The sequence below is a fragment of the Camelus ferus genome, chromosome 10, assembly GCF_009834535.1.
Source record: "Camelus ferus isolate YT-003-E chromosome 10, BCGSAC_Cfer_1.0, whole genome shotgun sequence".
Lineage (NCBI taxonomy): Eukaryota > Metazoa > Chordata > Mammalia > Artiodactyla > Camelidae > Camelus > Camelus ferus.
The window spans coordinates 32,036,705-32,044,745 of NC_045705.1; the positions used below are offsets into that span (position 1 = coordinate 32,036,705).

The 8,041-nt window shown below is 36.7% G+C and overlaps 1 protein-coding gene and 1 pseudogene across 1 annotated transcript in view; one reads left to right on the plus strand and one right to left on the minus strand.

Moving 5' to 3' along the window:
- LOC102506531 (olfactory receptor 5D18) overlaps positions 1–8,041 on the plus strand; it is a 159,941-nt gene that overhangs the window by 127,865 nt on the left and 24,035 nt on the right. The window lies entirely within an intron of this gene.
- LOC102507313 lies at positions 3,029–3,921 on the minus strand (annotated as a pseudogene).

Below are 8,041 nucleotides of genomic sequence, written 5' to 3' on the forward strand. Positions count from 1 at the left end.
TGAGAAGGTGTAATTCAAAAAACTCCATCACTAAATCTACTCTATTTTCTGTCAAATACTATTTCAGGATTATTTGAAAAGTAAGAAAAAAATCTTTTACTTTGAGGAAAATCATTTATTTTGATGATTTTATTTTCTTCCTCTTTGTAGAAAAGCCACTTGCAGTTTAGTCCTTAATCATATATATATAGTTAATGTCAAACCTGTTAAACTAGCCTGAATCCAGCCTCCATGACTTACCAAGCAGGACAGTGGAGTCATCTCAGAGGCATATTGAACATGTGAGGACACAAATATAGATTTTTGGGAATGATAGTAGGCAAACAAGGTAACGGGGAAAATAATTTGAATAGTATGGGAGGTTCTGCCCCGCCCAACGTTCCACCCGACATGCCGGCATGTGCGTGCAATGTGGAATGGTCTTCTGCTCTTTCTCAGGTGGGTTTCAGCTCTTAGGCACACCTGAGGGCACATGCATCTTGCCTAGCTGGGTGTTTGAGTCTTGACCACTTACTAGCTGAGTGACTGATGTTGGATCATTTTGACCACACTCGAAGCTCATTTCGTACATTGACTTTGGAGCCCAATGCATATGCGATGTGACTTTATATTCTTCTATTAATGCCAAGAATAAATCAACATATGAAAGATACACACATATGTATAAAGCTAAATATCTCAAAATGACTACTTTTTAGATAATGATTATAACCAATGAGGAAACATAATGGGAAAAAAATGTTGCTTCCCCAGTAGCAACAAAAGAGATGAAATACTTAAGAATAACTTAATTATAAGTACACAGGATTTATTTGAATAAGTGACAATTTTTACCACTGGATATAAGACTTCAATAAACATATGCATAGTATGTTCTTGGATGGATGAAGACAATCAGATGTCAATTTCTCCCAAATCAATGGATAGTTATAACTATCAAATCCCAATCGTTATTTTTGGAATTTGACACAATTGCCCTAAAGGGCATCTGGAGGACAAACAATTAATAGTAACTACAACAATTTGAGAAAAACAACAACAACAACAAGAACTAAAAAGGGGGGTGCAGGCAAGGATTCGTTTTCCCAGAAAGTGAAACACAACAGTGTATCACAATAGTGTTACCACTTTCGTTCTACTGCTACTGTAGTTTCGTGGAGGAGAAGAGACAGGCCAGAAACAGTCCACAGAATATGTAATGTGATGGTGATAACGATGGCATTACACAACAGGAGAAAGGGAAGAATTCTCCACTGAAAGGTGCTAGATATTTTTGTGGGGTGGGAGTGGGTGGAAAGAGGGAATGGAGAGAAACTGTTTTCCTGAGTATGTTTTTCTGTGTCAGAGTCTTCAGCTAGAATCAAATAACTATTTTCTCTTGCAAGCCCTCTATTTCTCCTTCCCAGGGTAGGAGGAGGAAATCCCTGAGTGATGAGTTTAGAAGAAGAAACAGAGTGTCTGTGGCTGTGGGCTCTCCTCTCTCTTCTGGATGTGCTGGCCCGCAGAGCCTGGGTGCTGTTCTGCCCTCTGCTCTGTGGTCCCCTCAAGAGACAGTTCCTGCCCCTGCCCTTCCTTAGGGCATCTGGGGAGGGTCTAGCATGGCCTGGGACTGGATGTGTGAGACACCTCAGGGTAAGTTGTATTAGCTGACTATTCTGGCTACTTATCTAAAATAACATGTTCTAATTAGCTTTAATGTGAAATAAAGAAGACAATATCTGCCCGAAAAATGACGTTCTTATAACCACATATCTATATTGCAAAAATTATGCCAAATAAAAAGTAGATATAGTTATTAAATGGTGATCTATTTCTAGGGCAAGTGGTTATAGAGAGAAGTCTAAGGTTAAAGAAACAAATCACTGGTCTATAATTTGGAAGAATTGAATCCTATTACTGACTATTCAATATTTTAAGCTACCATTGTTTCATATAAAGTTATGTAGTGATTTGCATTATAGAAAAAATATAAGGTTGGTTGAGATAGAATGTTTTAAAATAAAAATTTTAAACTATAAAGGCACATAGACTGTCTTTTGTCATACAGCTTTTTTTCAGCACCAATGGGAAAAAAAAAGAAATTCAGTTAGCAGTCTTAATTTGGAGATTGTGTATGTGTCTGTCTGTGTGTACTTCTGTGTCTGTGATTTGACTATTTTCATATAAACTGGCTATTTTTCTTGTAAGAAAGGACTTTATGAATAACAAACTTATCATATATTCAAACTTTGTTGGAAAACTGAAACGAGACTGTATGAATAAATCTGAAAGAATGAACCCAGTCCTCTACTATATTTCCTGGTCTCTGGTGTCTCATCTGGCTGATTGGATCCAGTGTGGAATCCTTTCTTGTCCTCAGTCATGTCTGTCTGTATGAAGTGAAAACATATTGAAGTAGAGAAATAGGTAAAGAGGAACACTTATCAGCAAAAGGGTGGCATTTAGTGTCCAAGCTGGTAATTAAACCATGAAGGTGACTCCTAAAAGGGATGAAAAGCAGAGCTATGGGACAAGATATTCACAGATTCATTCAATACGTATACATATTGAGCTCCTAACTTGTGCCGTGCACTTGGCCTGCTACCAGGAAATGACCAGTGGGATAAATATAACGCGATCCCTACTTTCATGGAACTTAAAATGCAGTGAAATATGGAATCAAGGGAAGAACAGCAACAAGTTTCTACTGTACAGCACGGGGAACTACATCAGTATCGTGGAGTAACCTATAGTGAAAAGGATATGGAAACAAATATGTGCATGTTTATGTGTGACTGCACTATTGTGCTGTACACCAGAAACTGACACAACATTGGAAACTGACTATGCTTCAACTAAAAAAAAGAGAGAGAGGGAGAGAAACACATCAAGAAAAAAGACGTGTGAAAGAGGGACATCGCTGAAGGCAGGCTGTTGATGAAGGCATGGCTTTCCCCTCGTCCTGACTGAGTTCCCCGTCGGCAGGACGGAATCAAGGACAGTGGGTGTGATGAGGAGTCAGCTGTTGGCATCAAAAGATGAACGGCCTTCAAATCACTGACTTCCTTTCCCAAAGCTTTTCATTGCACCAAACTCTCCTTATGGCATTTTTCATCTCCCTGTTCCTCAGTGTGTAGACAAGAGGGTTGAGCATGGGGACAGTAATTGTGTAGAAGAGTGTAAACACTTTATCTTCTGGTAAAGTCGTGGCAGGTCTAATGTAAACAAAGATGACCGGTGCGAAAAGGAGGATCACAACCGTGATGTGGGAACTGCAGGTGAAAAGGGCTTTGTGGCGGCTTTCGGCAGAATATGTGCGCACATTATACAGTATCGTAAAGTAGTAGGCCATCAAAGCCACGAAGATCACCAGTCCCATCAGGCCGGAATTGGCTATGACTAAAAAGCCAATTTTGTGCGTATCAGTGCAGGCCAGTTTCAACAAAGGATACACATCACAGAAATAGTGATCGATTTCATTGGGGCCACAGAAGGGTAGAAAGATCGTCAGGAGAAACAGGCCAAGGGAATGCAGAAACCCCCCTGCAGCTGGTGCCATGAGAAGGGAGTTTACACCTCTGCCTGCTCATGATGACGGCATAGTGCAGGGGCTGGCAGACGGCCACGTAGCGGTCATAAGCCATCCCTGTGAGGATGAAGACCTCGATGCCCCCAAAGAAGTGTGTGGGGAAAAGCTGTGTCATGCAGTTTTTATAGGAAACGACCTTCCTCTCTGTCAGTAAGTCAGTCATAAGCTTGGGCGTCACGGTGGAGGTATAGAGGAGGTCTGAGAGTGCAAGGTAATTAAGGAAGAAATACGTGGGCTGGTTGATCAGCTGACTGCGTGTGATAGAACCCATGATGAGCAAATTTCCCAACCAAAGAGCGAGGTAGCAGAGTAAGAAAAACAAAAAACAGAGGATCTGGGCTTCCTTGTTCTTAGAAAGTCCCAAGAGAATAAATTCAGTAACATTATTTATGTTTCCCATGCTGTGATGTTCAAGAAAGTTATCTGGAATGACAGAGTGATGAAGCAAATCGTTGATGAGAAAATGGAAAGCTAACATCTAATTGAAATGGCACGAATGCGTTTTTAAAGATCTATGTCATTTCGAGCTCCACTGGAATCACTCATTCACATTACAAAGCTCTTTTGAACATCCAGTGCCAAGACTCTTCCAATGGCTACAAGCACAGTGACCAAGTTCCAGGCTGTGTGTAATGTAAATTATTTTGTGAGGAAGCCGGAAATTATCTTTGTCAAGAATAAAGAGACTGAGATAATTTTTCATAGTGTTGAGTAGGGTGAACACATAATCCATTTTAGGATGTACCAGGGAGGTAACCACAGAACTTACCTGATTAAATAGCACCTAATGAGATCACAGAATCAGTGTAGGGCATACAGGTGGTTTTTACAGTGCTTGGCATATAGTCAATGTCAAATAAATATTAATTAAATAAAAAAATGCAAAGTAGACAATGTGCTATGATTCTGAAGGGATAGTGCAATGTTAGAAATGACCATCATCCATTAGTCAGTAATTCGTGATGGAAGTGAGGAACGAAGTTATAAACTGACTCATTTTTTTTCAACTTGGAAGAGGAAATAGCTATGTAAATTACTCCATGAGACTTTTACGTTTCTTTACAGTTATTTGCAGCATGTATTGGATAATTTGTCTACAATTCTGCTTTTTCTATTTGCCTGTATTTCTCTTACAGAGCTATAGTAAAGTCAGTTTTAGTTTTAAAACTTCATTCTTGGATTCAATCGGTTTTTTTTTTCCTTTTTGATTTTTTTGATTCAATAAATTTTAAATGAATTAAAACATGTTTATGAATCATTGATGCCTTTTGCTTTTTATATTAAATTGGGCATTGCTACTATAAGCAAAATTAAACTTAATGCTCATTAAGAGACATCAAGTTGAAAAAAATTTACTTTTTTAAATTTTAGAATTACATTATAGTCAGTGTTCCTTCCTTATAGGAAATATCCAAAGTTCAAAAATTATTTTGTTTAACTATCATGTTATATCCAAGAGAAATTCATTTAAATATTTAAATAAACTTTTAAAAATGGCTTTTTTATGATGGTTAAACTTGGGAATTTTAATTTTCCAACTTATGTTCCTTTTTATTTTCCAAAAATTTTACTGGAAGTTCATACTGGTATTTATTTTTAGAAGAAAGGAATATTTTATAAATAAAAATGTATTTTACATTACTAATGATAGTGATTTAAATTAACTTGAAAGTATCTTTATAAATATGATTATCCATTTATCCTTTGAATGAAGATTAAATATTTAAGAATAGGGCCTAGCCTATTAGAGTCTGGAAGCCCACTTAGATTGTTATAGGAAGCTAAGACCAGGAGTTCATAATTATAAATATATAAACCTAAGTGAAAATTTACTGAGAAACAAAAGTGCATTGATTATTTCAGGTTTCTTGCAGTTGAATGGTTGGTAAGACCTGCATGCTCTGTTCAAATGTGCTAAACAAATAAGAATATTTTAATTTTAAAAATACCAAAGGTCTGGCAATGGAAAACAAACCAACCAGGACTCAGAAAATTCCAAAGCATTACATAACTTTGAATATTGTTGCCACAATACTGACCCTGGGTGTGCAGTAGAGAATATGAGCAGCAATATAAATGTATTTCTTTAATTTCTCATTTATTTCTGCCTATCTACTCTTTCAAAATAAGTTAATTTTCAGAAAAAGTTACCTGAATTGCATCTTATCAGGCAATCAATTATGGTTGCCTAGGTTGGAAATAGTATACAGAGGAGTGGGCTCCGCTAATTCCAAAATAGTTCTCACAAACACAACACAATAAAAATGATGTAGCCTGCTTTTCTCAATCATTTCCTCTTGTTACTTTTTTAGAGAATCCACCCACACAAGCATGAAAAGAATTTAATCACTTCAGTTCTTTCAAATAGAAGCAGATACACTTAGATATACTTCCATTCCAGGTAATCATCTAGCAAATACACTGTATCCGTGGACAGTGATACCTAGTTTTTTCTCCCATGTTGTTGTTTAATTGTTTGCTCCCTGGGATTTCAGGCTTCCATTCATAAAATAAAGGAGCTGGGTTAGATCATCTCTGAAGATCTCCCCAGATTCCGATTGCGAGTCTCCATCAATTTGGGGAAAACACCCGTCTGCCTCCCTCCTGCCTTCCCCGCTCCACGTGGTACACTGGGACTATGAGAATTACAATATCGGCAAGTGACAGTTTCATTTCTGTGCCTCAGTTTACCTATCTGTAAAATTGAAATAAAGATAATACCTCTGTATATAGTGATTTTTTTGAATTAAAAATTACTATTTATGAAATGTCTTAGAACAGTGCCTAGAAAGTATTATACATTCAGTAAATATTAGCCACCCTCTAGGATTACTAAGCCCAAAAGTGGGGAAAATATAAGTACATCAGCTCAGGAATCATGTCTTGTACTGTCTGCTGTGCACCACAGGGAATATCAGAAACGTGGAGACAGCTCATTTCAGAACTCAGCTCTGATTCTTAAATGCAAGAGTCTACACCTCGAACATTTTTTCCCCTTCTTCCTTAAAGTGAGCATCACAGTGCTTAATTTACAGGATTCCTGTGAAATGTGAACACATTTATACATAGGAAACTCAATGCTCAAAACATCTTCGTTACCCCCTTCCTCTTCAGAACCCCTATACGGTTATAAACTTAGGAGGTCCTCAAGCTATCCAAGTGGTAGTAGATTCTAGCAATTAAGATGATGAGTTCTGAGTCTACATAAAATGAGACAGGATACTGACTCCAGAGTTCACTTGGAGCATAATCATGGACAAAATATGTAACATCAATTTCTTCATCTATAAAATGAGTAATATGGCAATTAACTTTGAGGTCTGTTGTAAGGATTTGATGAGTTCATTTATGTAACAGCTTAGGACAAAAACTGATATATATTAAGATTAAACATTTAGGAAATATTTCTCATTAACATTATACATGTTTGTATCAATGAGTATATGTGAATTAAGAATAGTATACTATTGTATTATTCTTACTACAAATTTTGAACAGCTCATTAAAAATACATACTATTTTAACGTGGGATAAAGAAAGGTACATAAGAAAAAGCATAGTTTCTCGGTCATGAACAATCTGTTCTTTGTTACCTGAAGGCTGGGGTTCCTCACATTGGGGAAACACTCTATCATTAAGCAAAATCTTTCCCTCCTGGTCTGGATTTCCCTACAAACCTGAAGATAAACTTTATTTATTTCAGCCATTTAATGTTTTTGTTTTCTCTCCTTTGGATTATTAGCCCTACCCAAATTAGATGCTCATATTCCCCTTTGATAATTTTTCTTCATCTCAAAAAAATAATGCTCTAAACTTAGGAAAAAGAAACCTACCACGTAGATATTATGCATTCAAGTAGATTGATTGAAAATTTTGCCATATATTTTTGCTTCTGCATTGTCTTAGAAGCATACTGGTATTCTGATTTTTAATCATTTTGTATTCAGTCCTTTCACTGAAATTCTGTCCACTGATCTGCTGGGCCAGTGCATCTTTTTCATATTCAGCTTTTTTTCATCATGGAGCACAAAGAGCTAATGATATGATTAAATGAGTAAATCAAATAATATTTTGGTGGCTGAGAGATATGGTACTGATAACTCAAAGAGCTGATGCACAAAACTCAATTCATCATAGTTGAAAGCAGCTTTCCTCACATAGTAGAAGTAGCATTTATAATGATTCTAGATTTTTCCAGCAAAAGGTTTATTTGAGGGGTTAGATTATAAATACAATCTGCATGACTTAAATACTCTTTTTAAGGAAAGTCACTCATACATTTATGAGCTGGATTGAATTTACCAGCTGCTAAACTCATCAGGCAGATTTCTTCTAAGCTTGAGGCTTCACACCCAAGAAAAATCAGAATTGAAAAAAATCAGCATTGCTATGCAATAATACATCTCAGATTGCATGAAGTCTTATGGGAGAATTCTTATGAATTCCGTCAATAGAGATACACTTGGTAAACTG